Genomic DNA, 18490 nt, shown 5'->3' on the forward strand with positions numbered 1-18490 from the left:
TACGGCTCAGCTGGTTGGAGCATGATCCCATACACCACAAAGGTTGTAGGTTTGATTCCTGGTCAGGGCGCATACCTAGGTTGCAGGTTCGATTCCAAGTTGGGGAGCATATGGAAGATGTTTCTTTCTTTCTCTCTCTCTCTCTCTCTCTCTCTCTCTCTCTCTCTCTCTCTCTCTCTCTCTCCTCTCTCTCCCTTCCTCTCTAAAAAATCAATAAACATATCCTCTGGTGAGGATTTTTTTTAAAGGAAATTCTGACACATGCTACAACATGGATGTACCTTGAAGACATTATGCTCAGTGAAATAAGCCAGACACAAAAAGCCAAATACAGTATGGTTCTACTTATATGAGGTCCCTAGAGTAGTGAAATTCAGAGACAGAAATTAGACAGGTCAGTGCCAGGGGCTGGAGGGAGAGAGGAATGAGGAGTTACTGTTTAACATTATTGTTATTATGTTTAATATTAATAGTATTGTTGTATTATGTTATTGTTTAATGGGTACAGAGCTTCAGTTTTATAAGATGGAAGATGTTCTAGAGATGATGGTGATGATCGTTATACAATATGCATGTTATTAATGCCACTGAACTGCACGCTTAGAATGGCTACAATGGCAATTTTACGGTGTATTTTACATTTTTACACACATGGCCCTTGTGCTCAGATATGCTAGTAAGTGACCTTGAACAGTTTTGCTTAAATCCCCCGAGTCTCAGAAAGGAGCTGAAAATGCTTAACGTGGAGGCTTGTTGTGAGTATTGAACACAAGCAGATGCATTGTGGGAGCTGGAGTGTGCACCCAGATGCCCTTTTTAGGACTGAGGTGTCATAGTCCAGCTGCTGCACTGTTGACTGCTGGTGGCCCGTGGCCGGCACCTCTTCAGGCATCTGCCAACCCCAAGGGAGCTGCCTCGCCCAGCTTTGCCACCCCTCTCAGGAGACACCAACTGGTTGATGCTGCTTACAAGGTCCAGCCCTTTGCCTCAACTGGGAAAACTCTGAAGGGTCATCCCAACGCCATGGGCCACAGCAGGATCAGTTCGGGAGACACCCTCTGCCTCCTCCAGTTGGCCTGTCTCCCGTTCTTACAGCCAGAGAGCAAGTCTCCTACCTATGGTCTCAGAGTCTGCTCCCAGGTATCTCTCCCCTGCTCACAGTTCCTGGGAGCTTCCCATTGTCCTCAGAATGAAACCTGACATGCTTATTTCCCGCAAGGCCCTCCATGGCTTAGTCATTTGTCCGTCTACTCTTCTGCCCCCTCCTCCTCCCTCATCCCATCCCAGCCACACTGGGCCTTGCGCACACCACCCTCATCTCACCGTGGACACCAGTCCCCCCAGGTCACATCTTCAGAGGGGCTGCCCTAAAGCATCCCCTCCATGCACCTGGATCCTCCCATGCTTTTACCCTGCTTTGCTGTTCTTCACAGCATTTATCATTGACATGATATTAGATACTTGTCTATAAGCACTAGAATGTGGGTTCCCCAAAGGCAGGGACTGTCTGTCCCTGTGGCCTGTGGTATTCCCAGAAACTAGGGTGCCTGGCACATAAGAGGCACTCAAGAAACACTCGTGGAAAGAATTCACGGTAGTGTACACCGAGCACATCACAGTGCATGGCATGTAAGTCAGGGGCTCAACAGATGGTACCTACTATTATTTCACTAGAGGCCTAATGCATGAAATTTGTGCAAGGGTAGGCCTTCGCAGCTCCGGCTGCCAGGGCCCTTGCAGCCCCAGCTGCCTTATGGCCCCGGCTGCCTCGCGGCCCCACCCCCTGCCCTCACCCACCTTGGCCAGGCGCTGCCCGCATCTGCCGCCACACACCCTTGGTTCCCCAGTTCCACAGAGCCCCCCTATCGATCACCCCACAGAAGGTGGCCTGGGCCTCCCTCTTTGGGACGATCACGGAGCCCCTCCCATCGATCGCCCCTGACCAGTGGCCTGAGCCTCCCGTTGTGGGGCAATCAAGGGGCAATGGCGGGCCAGATGACCAATAGCATCGCACCCACCTTGGCTGGCCTGGCGCCAGTGCATGTCATAGCGTGGTCATCTGGAAGGTTGTCTGGATGGTCGTTCTGCTGTTCAGAGGTTCGGTCGATTTGCATATTATGCTTTTATTATTATAGATTATATTTCCTGTCTGTCCAGCTCAGACAGTGGATGTTAGACAGGGTCCTTCTTTTGTACACCCTTTATAGTGCTGGGCACAAAATCACTCAATCAATAAATACTGTTTAATTGGATTGGACTTGTTCTAAAGCCAATGGTGAGGGAGAACTGATTGTGTTTGTCCAAGCGGGCTGGCTGGCTCTACTTCATTTGAATGGCCAAGATTCTATCACATCATGTCAGGTCTCTATTAAAATTAATTATGATCAGACTCCATCCATCACATCCCGGGACAAGAAGACAGCCTTCCCGGGAGAGTCATCCTGGCCACTCTCGGTGACGGAGGGTGACTCTGAGGTCCTGTGTGACATTTCCTCACTCTGGTCATCAAACAGTGTCAATATTACGCAATAATCTTTTAGAAATGACTACTAACGGGGAGGTGATAGATGTGATCTCTGCCCCAAATCACTTAAAATTCAAACTTGCTGAGCAGAAGAGAGAAGCGAGGCCCCGCTATTTTCCACCTCTTCCCTCCCCTGTTCTCATCGCCCTGGGCAACTTCCCCCTCTTCCCCGCTCCCCTCGAGGCCTGACAGGGACACCCCACCTGGCATCCCTCGGGGTTTGACAGCCCACGCTCTGGGCTGCATAATGACGGCGCATTTTATGAATTATATGGCATGTGGCGTCACCTCCTTTGCCATATTCCGGGAGCAGCAAATACATATGTAGAATTTAAATGCCACTTCCTTACTATACAGTTATCATGTATCTGCACAGTGGACGAGCCTTCAGAATGCTACGTGGAAATGGTGACAATTCTTCGCTCTTCTTCCCTTTGCAGATAGATGCAAGAAATCCAAGGGAAGCCGCGTCCTCACAGCTGGGGGTGCACACCCAGCGAGGGCAGGATGGCGACCGCTGTGTGCCAGGCTCCCTGCTGGGAACCACGTTCATTAGTAATTTAATCCACACAACTTCAGGTGGGTGTTATTATCCTCCATTACAGATGAGGAAAGAGAGAGATTGAGGCTTGTTTGTTGGGTCACCCCAATGGTAAGTAGTAAAGAGAGGTCTGAACTAAACATTCTCTGATTCCAGAGTGCCTTCTAAGACCGAGCATCCTGGGCTGGTTACTCGCGTGCGCCCAAGCTGGGTGATCCTTCTTTATAGCTCCCATTCTACCCTGGATCCTATTAAAAACAAAAACAAAAAAACTACAAAACGTCCTACCAGATTGAAAATATTATAAAGCTACAAAAATCAAAACAGAGCAGTGAGCCCTGGCCAGTGGTTCTCAGTGGTCAGAGCATAGGCCCAGGCACCAGAGGGTGGTGGCTTCGATTCCCTGTCAAGGGTACGTACCTGGGTTGTGAGTTTGCCCCCCACCCCTGGTCAGGGTGCATTCAAGAGGCAAGCAGTCAATGTGTCTCTCTCACACTGATGTTCTCTCCCCGCCCCCCCCCAATCCCCGCCCTCCTTTCCAGTCTCTGAAAAGCAATGGGAAAAATATCCTTGGGTGAGGAGTAACAAAAAAACAAACAAAACAAAACAAAACCAGAACAGTGAGCAGTGAAACAATAGAGCTTAGAAATCAGCATAGGTATTTGATAAAGGAAGCATTTCCAATCATTTCGATAAATGGATTATTCTACAAATGGTGTTGGGAAACCTGGTTGGTAAAGCCCGTAGTAGCTGCCCAGTAAGTGAGTGTAAATTCTACATTGTGCAATTCAATGAGATGGCACATGCTGTCCAGCTCCCACAGTGACTGCTGGGAAGAGATTCAGGTGACTTTTGAGTTCTGGATTTTTAAGTCTCTGTTCTACACAGAACTCTGGTCTTGACTTCTCACAGTCTCTTACAATACTTTCGATTTACCAAGTGTTTTCACTATCCCATGGTGCAGGGCCGGTGCTGACTCCCACTCTCTATATAAGGACACTGACGCTCCGGGAGGTTAAGTTCACGGCTGGCATGCCTTGTGAAACTTAACCACGGGCTTTCTAATTCCTGGTGTAACTCTTTCTGTTGGACTCTATATATAGCCTCTCCCCATCCTTGCCCTCGCATTCACACCCACACAATTCAAACAATAGGAAAGAAATAACATCACTCCATTAACACAATAACTGTGTTAATTCTCTGTATCCCCGGTCAGCCTTTGTCCATAGCAAACCTACTTTACATAATTGCAATCATAGTTTAATTACAATTTAGTGGCCCATTTTCCACTTAGCACTGTAAGTCCCCAATGCTTTTTATAGTTTTGTAGCAAATGAGTGAGGTACATCCTTACTGTCTTACCCGATCCTCTTCCTTAAATCCATCCATGTAAATCTCCATCTCTAATCCAATTGCTCTTAAATGAATTTCTTTCACAGGAGCGAGTGCATGCAATTGTGTTCCTCTTTTCAGGCAGCTGGTTACCTCCCCGCCCCCTCCACGAAGTCGCCTGTCTTTTCCCCAATCCATGGGTAACTTCTCGGGGGACATGCAAGAGCTTTTCTGCAGACCTCTGCCCCCGTGTAAGCAGCGGAGGGGCGTCTGGGGCCTCTCAGAGCTCAGGGCCGCTGCGTTCCTATTGAGGACGCACTTCCCACTGTTCTCACCTGTGGCTTCCCAAGTTAGCTTCCCCAGGCCAGGCAGCACGAAAACCACGCTTCACCCCCATGCTCTCCTCCCTGGCCAGGGAGGAATGGCACACTGGACACTTTCCTCACCTTTCTGTATGCAGTATGATTCATGGACAACAGACTCTGCTTAGATTATTGAATAAGGTCATTGTTTTCAATCATCCATTCCATCTTTAAAAAGAGAGACGTTTTCCATACTTCCTGTTCCACTCTCTCTATTTCAGGAGATGAGAATGTCCTCATGGAAACATACCCGGACCTGACTGGGCTCTGTTAGGGAACAAGTATATAAAGAGAGACATGGTCAAGACACATTTGTGGTCAGTGCCTGTCCTGAATGCTCCATAGGTCAAGGTCAGTCTACTTACACTAAGGAGTTATGAGGCCTTAAAAAGGCAGTATTCAGATGGGCTGTCAACAAACACCTACTGGACGTCTGTGCACAGCTGTCAGACGTCTGAAGGCGGTACACCGTCCCTGCTCTCAACATGGTGATTCTCTACACCAAGTTGTCTGGCAGACAAACGCTGGCAGCATCTGCCAAAAGAGGGTGACATAATAAGAGGGTTGTCATATTTTTTTAGTTTTATTTTTCAATTACAGTTTACAGTCAATGTTATTGTGTATAGTTTCAGGTGTACAGCTTAGTGGTTAGACAATCCTATACTTTACAAAGTGTTCCCCCGATATTTCCAGTAGCCACCTGGCACCACACATAGTTATTACAATATTATTGCCTATATCCCCTATGCTACCAATCTGTACTTCTTAATCCCTTCACCTTTTTCACCCAATTCCCTAAGCCCTCTCTCCTCTGGCAACAACCAGTCTGTTCTCTGAGTCTGTTTCAAATTTGTTTGTTCGGTTATGTTGTTGTTTAGAATCCATATATAAGTGAAGTCGTATGATAACTGTCTTTCTCTGACTGATTTATTTTACTCAGCATAATAGGGGGTTGTAATATTTTTGTGAAAGGTGGTGGAGTTCTTTTACTTAATTAAAAGAGAAAATAAAGCTACAGAATGGCAATAATAACTGGGAAAGATGCTATTATGATTTGGTTTTGTTTTCAGACATCTAGTTATAAAACATTTGTGCAAGGAGAAGAGCAAGGATCGGGGTTTTTCTAAGAACTTACTTTATCAACAATGCAGCTCTTTTCTTTTCACCATTAAGGAGCTTTTCTTGGGCAAAGAAGCCCTAATTCCATGTTGGGAGCAAAGAAGGAAAATTGACGACTTAGTACATCCCATATTGATTGTAAGGTTCCATGACTCAGCGAAGATGGTTAGCAATGGCCGAACGTGTCTGAATGTTATGCTTTGGTGAGGCGTGGGCGTGGCCAATACCGAGAGGTACAGCAGCTGCGATTCAGTGCGGGAAGAGCAGCCTCGGCCCGAGAAAACACCTGAGAAAAACGCGGCCCTACAGTAACAAGCCAAACCGCCGGCACTGTCGGTAGCTGTGATTTCACTCTATTGATTGTCTCCCGTGAAACACGAGGCTCTTTATTTGAATCATTTGTATAGGTGTCGTATTGGGTTAATTGCAAAGCAACTGGATTTAATAATAATATAACGGTGTATCATGGACATCGATTCCTAGAATTGTGAGGTGTGAATTGCAGTTGATCATGAGATGCTAGGAGATGAGCAAGTCCCAGGCTAATCGTGAAAATTTAAGCTGCCCAGGGTGAGCTTTAACTTACATGTCAGTTCGGATTGTTATTGCAAACACTTTATAGGCCTGGAACATGATTGGTTATAAACGGGATGCCCTTGAACTTGAATTGTTTTAAAAAGCATAGCTTTATGCTGAGTTAACAGCATGCCATTCAAATCAGTACCAATGTAAACACAGAGGCTGAAGGCTTTCTGCTTTCTTGCAGGTTTTTGTAGTTGCTAAGATTATTTCACTCTTAGCGAGGCCAGTCTGGCTCTGTTAGCCCACTGAGTGAGGAATGCAAGTATCGGTCTCAAAACTGATAGAAATTCCCTAAAAAGTAAGGATGTGCACTAATGACCAAGTTTAAGTTCATTATTTCCTAACAACTGAAGAACAGAATATTATATATTTGCATAATTATTTTTATGTTTAAAATTGGTGGCTATTTTTCACTTTTCCAGTTGAAGGATAATTCTTTCCAAGAAGAGAGGGAAATAGATTTTATAAGGAAATCTCATATGCATATGATAAAGAAAACTGAATAAAAAATTCAAGACAAGTATGAGTAGGAAAGTTAAGAGTCTGGGGCAGTGGTTGGCAAACTCATTAGTCAACAGAGCCAAATATCAACAGTACAACGACTGAAATTTCTTTTGAGAGCCGAATTTTTAAAACTTAAACTATATAGGTAGGTATATTGTTATCAACTTAATTAGGGTACTCCTAAGGCTTAGGAAGAGCCACACTCAAGGGGCCAAAGAGCCGCATGTGGCTCCCAAGCCGAAGTTTGCCGACCACGGGTCTGGGGGAAAGAAAAAAAAGGATGAGGCAGAGGAGGAAGAGAATGAGGAAAGGATAAGTTATAAAATGAGAAGACCGAGAAACACGGTAAAAATTGTCTGGCACAATATAGGCACTCAGTAAGTGTTCTGGTCAATGACTGGTTAGCCAAGCTTACAGACAAAGTTATAAAGAAAGTTAGCAATGCATCAAAATATATTGCTTAGACAGCTGTCTTTGATACGTCTAAGTAAAAGCAACAAATATTCTTTTTCTTAGGCCAAACCTTGTTATGTGAATTCACTCTGTTTTCACCAGTTATGTTTTGACCAGTTGATCATTTTAACTGGCACAATTGCTACAGCACATTCTCAACGTCACTGAGCTTCATGGTCAACCTGGAGAGGTCACTGGGAGAATCCCCGACTTCCACAATTCATCCAAGTGCAGAATGCAAAATCACCCACCTAAACCAAACGCTTCTCACCTCCCTTCCGCTCTGAGGAGACTGACTTTCTCACCAACTCAAAGAGAATGGGGAGAGAGGGGGAACTAAATGAAAAACAGAACCAAATGCACTCAGCAAGCGTGTTTACCTATGAAGATACGAGCTATGGTTGTTGGTTCACTCCAGGTCGATCTTTTATGAGCACACGCACAGGGAAGCGACCACGCGAGGACACAGCGAGAGGGCAGCGTCTGCGGGCCAAAGAGAGGCCTCAGAGGAAATCAGCCTGATGACACTTCGATCACAGACTTCCGGCCTCCAGAACTGTAAGAAAATAAATTTCGGTTGTTTAAGCTAAAACAAAACAAAAGTGTCAAGGCTGCTCAGAACTGAACACGATGAGGACCCCAAAATCTCCATTGTGTTTAGCCACATGAAGGTCACGGGAGACCTTTGACAAAGCTGGTTGTTACCAAAATGATGAGGAAGAATCCCAGCTCACGGGTGCCACACACAGCCTCTGGTGTCCCTGCGGGCCAAACACAAGGACAAGAATGGGGCAAGGTCCCAGCGCCCCACGCATGGCAACAGCACCGCTCAACCTTACATTCACGTCCCGCCGACAGAGCTTGCTCAGCTCACTAACATCCCCCGTGTCTACACAGTAGCATGTCCTGCCCCCCTTTCTCCACCCTCTGTAGAGGTTAAGAAAAAAATTATAGCTCCCAACCATGATAAAACCATTATTTAACATCATTTTATGGGCACTTAGGAAAACAGGATTAACTACAGATGCCACAATTTTGTTATAAAACCAAACAAACTCAAAAAGTTTATCCACATTAAGTTAATTTAACTAAAAGAATGTACCCAAAACCACATGCAATGGAAGAAAAAATAAAACTTTCCACTGAATTATATATATATATATATATATATATATATATATATATATATATATAGTTTTAAATTAGTTTTTTTAGGGGGTTGGGGAATGAAGAAAGAATCCTTGCTTATGTCTCCTAATTTCTGATTCAGATTGCTCTTACAAATATTGTGACTACATATTTCTAGCTTATTCATTTATAAAATAATCTGATTCGTTTTGTCTTTTTACAGAATTCTTTGTCGTATAAACCTCTGTTTTGACCTATCTCTCAGGCTTGATCATTTCTTTCTCACCCACTTCTGGTCTCTGCCCCCGACTCCCAACTCATTTTTCCTGCCAGAATCCTATTCCTAAAATCCTGTTTTAATTGTTTCTCTGCCCATTAGAAAACTTACAATGCCCCCCCTCCCCCAGTTCCCATCGCATGAAATATTAAATTCCCTACTTAGAACACAGGACTTGCCACAGTCTGTTCCCATTCGACTCATTCAGTTGTTGTAACTACTCCCCAAAGTACAACTTCCACTTCCCTCAGGTTAGCATCAGAACCAGCACCCACACTTCTATTTGCCTTCCCCCTATGCTTTGATACCCACTCGGAAATGGCCTCCACAAGTCCCTTCACATGACTGCATATCACCCATCTTTCAAGGCCCAGGAGGAAAAATCTGCACATCGAAGTTGCTTATCCTATCTAATAAAAGAGAAACATGGTAATTAGCGTACGACCGCTACCCTTCCCATTGGCTAATCAGGGCGATATGCAAATTAACTGCCAGCCAAGATGGCGGCTGGCAGCCAGGCAGCTTGAAACTAACATGAGGCTTGCTTGCTTCAGTGACAGAGGACTCCAACGTTCCCCGCCTGCCTTGCTGGCCTCTGAGCTTGCAGTTTAAGAAACATTGTAACAAATATAGAAGCTAAACAAAACCCCAGAAACCTGCTTTCAGCGAGCCTGGGATCTCAGAGCTGGAGTTATACATTGTTTCGATTATAGAACCCAAACAAACCAGATACCTGCTTTCAGCAGCAGAGGCCTCAGAGCTGGAGCCAGAGCTAAAGCTGGCCCAGAATAAAAAGAAAAAGAAAAAGAAAAAAAGGAGCAGTTGGGAGCTTCAGTCACCCGCCAGCCTGAAAACAGCCCTCAGCCCCTCACCCAGACTGGCCAGGCACTCCAGTGGGGACCCCCACCCTGAAGGGTGTGTGACCAGCTGCAAACAGCCATCATCCCTTCACCCAGGCTGGACAGGCACCCCAGTGGGGACCCCCACCCTGATCCAGGACACCCTTCAGGGCAAACTAGCCAGCCCCACCCATGCACCAGGCCTCTATCCTATATAGTAAAAGGGTAATATGCCTCCCAGCACCGGGATCAGCGGACTGAGAGGCCTCCCGGCACCGGGATCAGCGTGACAGGGGGCAGCGCCCAAACGCCCTGATCGCCCTGCGGCTCTGTGTGTGACAGGGGGCGGGGCCACAACCTCCCTATCTACCCTGCTCTGTTCATGACAGGGGAAGGTGCCCCAACCTCCTGATCAGCCCTGCTCTGTGCCTGATACGGGGGAGCTCCCCAACCACCTGATCGCCCTGCGGCTCTGTGTGTGACAGCGTGCGGCACCCCCACCCACCCCCACGGGCCCTGCTCTGTGGGTGACAGGGTAGAGCCATAACCTCCCCATCGGCCCTGCCCTGAGTGTGAGAGTGGCGGCGCCCCAACCCCTTGATCGGCCCTGCTCTGTGGGTGATAGAGGGCGGCGCCCCAACCCCCCAACCCCACAGGCCCTGCTCTGTGTGTGATGGGGCAGAGCCATAACCTCCCCATCAGCCCTGCCCTGAGTGTGACAGTGGCGGCGCCCCAACCCCCTGATCCGCCCTGCTCTGTGAGTGACAGGGTACGGAGCCCCAACCCCCCTGATGGGCCCTGCTCTGTGAGTGACAGGGGGCAGTGCCCCAACCCCCTGATTGGCCCTGCTCTGTGTGTGACAGGGGATGGCGCCGCAACCTCCCCACTGACCCTGCTTTGAGTGTGACAGGGGGCGGTGCCCCAACCCCCCAATCGGCCCTACCCTGAGCGTGACTGAGGGTGGCATCGCAACCTCCCAATCCGCCCTGCTCTGTGCATGACAGGGGGCAGTGCCCCAACTCCCCAATGGGCCCTGCTCTGAGCCCGACCAGGGGCTGCACCTAGGGATTGGGCCTGCCCTCTGCCACCCGGGAGCAGGCCTAAGCCAGCAGGGCGTTATCTCCCGAGGGGTCCCAGACTGCGAGAGGGCACAGGCCAGGCTGAGGGACCCCCTTTCCCCCCCCCGAGTGCACAAATTTTTGTGCACCAGGCCTCTAGTCCTATATAATAAAAGGCTAATATGCAAACTGACCGAACGGTGGAACAACCATCACTGTGATGCGCACTGACCACCAGGGGGCAGACGCTCAATGCAGGAGCTGCCCTCTGGTGGTCAGTGTGCTCCTACAGGGGGAGTGCCACTCAGCCACAGGGAGAGAGCCAGAAGCCAGGCTCACGGCAGTCAGACATCCTCTGAGGGCTCCTGGACTGGGAGAGGGCGCAGGCCAGGCTAAGGGACTCCCCCCCACCCACAGTGCATGATTTTTGTGCACTGGGCTTCTAGTCTTTGATAAGAAATTTGCCCGTAAAAAAAAAAATAATAACTTAATGGAGTGTTTACCAGGCTCTTTAAATGAATTACCATCTCAGGATAGCCCTTTGAGGTGGGCGACATTTTGCAGCTAATGAAACTAAGGATTAAGTTCATCTATGGACAGCACCTAGCACAGTGCCTACCCATAACAAGGATGAGGTCAATGTTGACTGTCATTGTGCTTACTAGAAGGATTCAGTGGTTCTCCCAGGTCACACAAAAGTATGTAAAAGAGTTAGAATTCGAACTCTGGCTTTTCATTTGCCAGGAACAGTAATGCTCTGTTTGCACTGCTGCTACCTTGCCCAGCTTCCTTAAGACTGCGGTCAACATTGATTTCCTGGCTGAATTCCTTAGCCGTTGGCGTGTCTGTGCCACTCTGTTTTGCACTTGATGACTACTTTACTTGGACTTCTACTTTTTCTTCAGTATATGTCTCATTGGAGCTTGGCCAAGAGTAAAGACTAGTGCTGTGCTGATGTGTGTTTAGCAACCAGCTCTCAAGGTGGAGTGGGGCTGATTCATAATGTTTGTTGATTTCAGTGGTATATACTCCTACCAGGGTCAATTTCAAGATACCAAAGCAAAGTCAACTAACTCACAGAATGGTTACAATTTTAATGATCAGCTCTTTAGAGCTGGTGCAGGCTGCCTGCGACACGCCCTGGTACTAAGGATTAGATGTCATACTGTATTTTCTTGTCGAGTATGTAGTGCCAAGGACAGTGCTAAGCAAATAGGATGCATGACCATGTATCTGGAGCTTCTGGTTCAAGGTTGCAAATGCGTATAAACATTTACTTGGCCTACTTCCCCAAACCCCATTGAAATCATGGTACACAAAAACTAACGCTTCCATATAGTGCTTAAAGAAGGATGCCAACACTGATTAGAAACTTTGACAAATTTATGAAAGAGAAGAAAGCAGGTGGACTCCTATTGATGGATAAGCCAAAGGAAATCACAAACCGAAACACTGGTGAGGGCGGCCATGCAGATGGGAGCCACTCTTCCCAGGGAGACTTGAAGCTCAGCAGGTACGGAGAACTTAAGGGGACAGTGGAGCTAATAATCAGGGTAATTCCTTAAAGGCTAAGGAATAGCTGAGCCAGTCTGGCCCCGCCCTCTTCTACATATTTTGAACATGATGTGCCCAGCTACAGGTCTCAGAATTGCTTTCTAAACAAGTGCAATACAGTGGGGCCTTGACTTACAAGTGTCCCAACTAATGAGTTTTTCGAGATACGAGCGGTCTCTCGGCCGATTTTTTGCTTTGAGTTGCGAGCTAAAATTTGGGTTACGAGCCAGCTTCAGATACCCCACTGCTAGTTGGCGCAGCGAACGTCACAATGAACGCCATATCAGCCCAGCATCACGTGTCTCACTCGTTCACTTTAAGATTTGACATATGAGTAATTTGAGTTACGAGCTCCGTCACGGAACGAATTAAACTCATAAGTCAAGGCTCCACGGTATTTCTCGGGGGAGGACTCCCCGCCGTGGATATGTGGGGCTGGAGAAAGAAAACAGAGCCTGTGCAAATTCTGAACTTCCAGATGCACGCAGAAGGGGAAATGGGGCAGTTTCAGTAGCCCCACCAAAGTCTACTCTGTTCACAACTGTAGGTTCTCAGTATCTGTTCAGTGAATGAACAAACGAACCATATAGCTTTGGGGCAAATGAATGACTCTTTAGGCAACGCAACAGCCTAAGCAAATGCACAGAAATTCTGGATTATTTAAAACCATTCAAATTTGTTTTAGCAGCCAAGTTGGAGAGAAGGGGGAGGGAAATCTCCAAGTGGCACAGATAAAGAGAAACATCAAAGGCAAGGTGTTAAGAACAAGCTGCATGGCTCATCTCCCTTGCAGCCGGGGTAACCCTGCCTGTGCTGCAGTTTTAGCCAACAAGACTTAAGCGGAAGTGGGCTAGGGATTTCTGGGTACGTTTGGCTTTTCTGTTCAGGGGGCCATCTCTCCTCCTTGTTGCTTGCTTCCCTCTCTCTCTCCTACCTGGACAGTGGCTGTGAGGCTGGAAACAGACTAGCCAAACTGCCACATGAAACAGACAGAAGGATGAAAGCCACTGCTGAGTGATGGAGGGGCAGGGAGATACATGAGGAAAAGGACACAGATGACAGTATTTCTTCCCTGCTCTGCCTGCATCCAACATGTTCGTTATGTTAGAGAAACAAACCACTACAGTAAGGTTTGGTTGCATCCCTAGGTAATACGTGATGTGTCCGGGAACTTGGACGGAAGAAAAACACTTTTGAGAAATGGGAACTCCAAGCCTGAGGTACATGTGTATATGGGGTCTGAATTTATGCTGCCTGCTTGACTTAAAAATCCTAAGTTGAGATATTTAATTAAATAAAAAGTTAAGCTCAGACTCTAGTTCTAGTAGTAAAAACAAACACTCACTCCTTGGGAACACTTTTACATCTCTTAGGAAGGGAAAAAATTAAAGATACGTTCACAGTAAAAAATTACAAGGTCCATGAAGGAATAAACTACGGTGAGGTGAGTCCACAGATATAGCAGAAGGAAGAATCAGCATTCAGAGAACTGCATAAAAAGAGGACGCGACTAAAGATATAAGCACAATCATAGACATCATAATAAGAAATACATAAAAACAAAACAATAAGCAAATTTGAAGAAGAATCAAACTGAGTCTCTATAAACGGAAAACATAGTCACTGAAATTAAAAATGCAATGAACAGGGTAATGAATACATAAGACAAAAGTGAAGAAAGAACATATAAACCAGAAGATAGATTGGAAGAAATTTATCAGAATGCAGGACAGAGAAACTATGAAATTGTAATTAAGTGCTTTGGAAAATATATCAAGAAATTTCAAAATATACATCAAGTAGAAATTCCAGACAGAACAAGGAATAGAAAATTGAGGAAGAGAAGATATTTAAGAATGTAACACCTGAGTTTTCCATAACTACAGTAAAATCCAAGTCTTCAGATTTTGGAAGCATGCAAATGCCCTCGCAGTAGTAAAGGACAGTGGGATATAATTACATCTCTTCCAACTCAAGCTGGCCATGGGAACAATATCAGTAGGAAAATTTGCTCATGTTTTTTATTGTTAAGTTCATGGCAACTAAAAATATAATACCGGCTCTTTTGTCTTTTCTCAAGTTATGACTAAGATTTCCACCTAGATACCAAGACCACCAGACATGACATCCTGGGCCAGTCCCGAAGACCTTTCATTGACTCTAGACCAGGGGTGGGCAAACTGTTTGACTCGAGGGCCACAATGGGTTCTTAAACTGGACCGGAGGGCCGGAGGGCCAGAACAAAAGCATGGATGGAGTGTTTGTGTGAACTAATATAAATTCAAAGTAAACATCATTACATAAAAGGGTACGGTCTTTTTTTTTTAGTTTTATTCATTTCAAATGGGCCGGATTCGGCCTGCGGCCGTAGTTTGCCCACGGCTGCTCTAGACCTTTCATTGGCCCCCAAGAATCCTTTGAGGACTCCCAGTTCATATGATCTCTACCACTCCAGCCAGAGGGGAGATTTGGAAATGTCATTCCCCCCAATTTACTCTCTCTTTTCTTAACCCTCACCTGAGGATATGTTTTTTATTGATTTTAGGGAGAGAGAGGAAGGAAGAGTGAGAGAAGGGGAGAGAGAGAGAAAAACATCAGTGTGAGAGAAATATCGATTGGTTGACTCCGGTACACAACCCCACCAGGATCAAACCCACAAGCTAGGTATGTGCCCTGACCAGGAATGGAACCAAAAACTTTTGGTGTAAAGAACCAAAATGAGCCAACCAAATGAGCCACCTGACCAGAGCCCAATTCTTTTTTTAAATGGAGATATAATTTACATATTCTAATATGCACATATTTTAAATATACAATTCTATTATTGTTGATGAACCTATACACCCATCCCAATCAAGGTACAATGTAAAGTCCTTTTTAAAGGAAACATTATCTGGATGGACTCAATAGCAATAAAACGCAATAGCTTCTATTTCCAAATCTTACATTTGCAATCTTAGAAATAGCATCCAAGACTTGGAGATAATGAGAGACAGTGTAGGAAATAGTACATTTTACCCCATCTCTAAGAATAGTTCTATTTTCCATAGTAATTTAGATAAGAACCAGAAAATGCTATAAATCACTGCAAAGTGATTTATACTTTAAAGTACACATCTTAACATTGGTGTGCTGAAAAGTGATTAATCACACTTTATTTTCCTCTCAAATTTTCCCATACTGCCACAGGAATAAGCTGAAACACCTTATCTTCTGTCCTATCTGAAACATCTGAATTGACAGCCTAGGCCAACTTCCATCCTAGCAACGGGGCGCATGGCTACAAATAGTTCTCTTCAAGTCAAAGGAAAATAACAAATACAAGAACACCCACTCTGAAGTTCCTTTATTTTGGTTTAAACCTCCCTTAACAGGCTCTTTTCAAGTCTTTGGAGCATTATTAAATGATCCGCTATTGATTTCCCGGCTTAGCGCTGGTGAAATGGAGAGACTTGAAGACTAATGACTGGCGTCCACTCACTGTCTAAAGCACAGGTACAAAGGCAGAAGGAGCACTTGGAGCGCATTCCTACAACCATCCTCTAAACTGAAATTTCAGCACCGGGAAATAGGACAGGAGGGAAACAGGCCACAGAATTCAACTCATCTCTCTCACTTAAATGTAGCACGCTGCTATTTCTGTTACCTATCTTGGGACATTTTATAAATATTGGTATATTTTGCTATTCAGCATGAAGCTGTATGCTTACTTTCTACCTTTGAAATCCAAATTTCCAGATAACCACTTTTAGGAAAGCATTCCTCTATTTTCAGCTTCATTCTCCATGGGCCATTTATTTGCAATCCAGAGCCACTGAGTAACTAGAGGTAAGAATCTGCCCTACCAGTTTCTACCTTAAAAAGAAAAGCTTTCAAGACAAACAAACCAATTTTTTAAATGGGTAAAAGAGAAAAACAGGTGTTTCCCTAAGCAGGGGGGCGGGGGGGGGGGATGGTCACATAAATTCAACCTCATAAATAATCAGGAAATGCAAATTAAAAACAAGACACCATTTCACATCCCATCAGATGAGCAAAGTTTTGTAGTCTGACAATACTTTTTAACAAGAATATTTTATCATTAAACTCAATTGTGTTTAATACCCAAGCTATCTACTCGGGGGTGGGGGGAATAAAACATATGCCCCTTTCTCCTTAAAAGCATACATATTTTTAAAAGGGGTATAAAGAAAGGCATTGACTCTGTAAGAAATAGTCGTCACACTTTATTCTTTCAGCGTATTCCAAATTTAGGGGTAAATCTATGGCTCAGAAAACCCCTGGTGACTAAGCCGGCTTCCAGCCTTGGCATGGCCAGCCGTCCCAATCCTGGCTGACTCTGCCAGGAGGCAGAATTACACATTTGCACATGGTTAAACAGTTTCGTCACTGAAGTAGATTTAAACTAGCTTTAAAAGAAGGAAAAGAAAACATTCGGTGCATTCCACATGTTCCCCTAAGTATATTGTACCGTCAAGTCATGATGCATTGTGCATTCCTCAGAACTCCCAAACACTGCTTAAATGGTGCACATAAATCACTGCATCCCTGGTGAAATACAGCTGTCTCCTCCAGGAGAAGTAAGGGGTGACGCCTGGGGTGAGGACCTCTGCTCAGCAAGAATCCACGGCAATTTGAAGGGACCCACACTGTCTCAAAGGCGGGAAAGCTTGCGGGGGTTCTCTTCCTTTCTGCTACCCATCCACCACAATCTTTGGGTTAAAGGCTCTTGTTTCAAAAAACTGGTGAATTCTACCTTCTGACCACACGATCCATCTCAGCAGTTCCAGCGTGTGAACTGTGGGATCCCAAGGGCGGAAAGCATCGTCAGAAAGGATCAATGAAGAGAGATGGAAGAGGTTGCAGAACCCAGAGATGAATAAAGACATGCATTGGGGGGTAAGTAAGCTCCTACAAAACGACTCTTTTTTTACCAAAGAATTCACCTTGGGACGCATGAAACTCACAGATGCGACTGGATGGACAACAAAGCTGTTTACACATCACAAACCCTGGGGTAGCCAGAACCTGGGCCTGCGTTCTAGACGCTTCCTCTGGAAAGGAGCCCGCCCCGAGGAAGGGGCGGGCCGCGAGGGGGAGGGGCCTGGGAAGGGAAGGGGCGGGCAGTGAGGGGGCGGGGCCTAGGAAGGGCCGGGCCGGGCCGCGAGGGAAGGGGCGGGGCCTGGGAAGGGGCGGGCCGGGCCGGGCCGCGAGGGGAGGGGCGGGGCCTGGGAAGGCGGGACCGCGCGCGGGCACCTCCGCGCCCCTGTCCGCCCGGGAGAGGCCGGGAGGAGTGGAACCGGTTCTGGGGCCTTCGGAGGCTTTGGCGGAGCAGGGCGGGGCGATACTCGGAACCGGCCTGTCGCAAACACCCGCCTCCGCCCCGGCCGGTCCCAGGGCCTCCACACTGTGCACTGCATTGCCACCTAGGACCTCTGAGGAACTAGGTAATTTCCCAGCCCGCCGCCAGCAACGGGCCGGACACGCTCACACACTCACACTCACACACTCACTCTCTCACACACTCACAGGGACACCTCAGCAGGAGTAGCTCATAGCTGCCCTTCTTCCCGAGGAGGGAACCCGGCAGGGCGAGGAGAGGGGCCCCTGGGAGCGCCTGGGAGCTTCCCCTTCCAGGGCGAGCGCGGGAAGCCCGCCCTCCGCGCGGCCAGGCCGGCAGCCGCTCCTTCCTGTGGGGCCTGGCTTTCTCCGGAACGGAAAGGGCCGCGTGTCACGTGGACTATCGCCAACTTGCTTTCTGTGGCGTCACAGTGATCCTTGGTTTCAGAATTAAGTTCACCACCTGTTCTGCCGCGCTCCTGCTAGGCGCTTCCGCGGAAGGGCGCCCGCTGCCCCGGCGCAGCGGCTGGGTTGCCGTCGCTGTCCGCCCGCGACGAGGGGACAGGGCTCGGCAGGCCGTGCCGCTCCGAGGGGCGTGCAGACCAGCGGCTGCGCGGCCAGGTCCACCGCGAGCTCTGCTCTGAGCATTGGCAGTGGCTTCACCCCCGACCGAAGACGGCCGGCCCCCTCCCTCCGCATCGGGGCGCCCCACCCGAGGATTCAGCCCCCCTCCGGTTGAAAACGCTTTGGGGCAGTGGTTCTCAACCTTCTGGCCCTTTAAATACAGTTCCTCATGTTGTGGCCCAACCATAAAATTATTTTCGTCGCTACTTCATAACTGTCATGTTGCTACTGTGATGAATCGTCATGTAAATAT

At 47.1% G+C, this 18490-nt stretch overlaps 1 long non-coding RNA gene across 4 annotated transcripts; it reads right to left on the reverse strand.

Moving 5' to 3' along the window:
* Positions 1-4883: 4883 nt before the first annotated feature.
* LOC308521072 lies at positions 4884-17984 on the reverse strand. Of its 4 annotated transcripts, none has more exons than XR_013996130.1 (6): positions 17803-17984; positions 8123-8178; positions 7798-7973; positions 5895-5956; positions 5125-5293; positions 4884-5026 (listed from the first exon to the last, which is right to left on the reverse strand). It is a non-coding gene; the product is annotated as an uncharacterized lncRNA (long non-coding RNA). The 4 variants fall into 4 exon arrangements; XR_013996131.1 differs by having other exon boundaries at positions 5895-6164; XR_013996132.1 differs by lacking the exon at positions 8123-8178 and having other exon boundaries at positions 17803-17970.
* Positions 17985-18490: the final 506 nt, after the last annotated feature.

This window comes from Myotis nattereri, assembly GCF_964212035.1.
Source record: "Myotis nattereri genome assembly, chromosome: 6".
In the NCBI taxonomy this organism is placed as follows: Eukaryota; Metazoa; Chordata; class Mammalia; order Chiroptera; family Vespertilionidae; genus Myotis; species Myotis nattereri.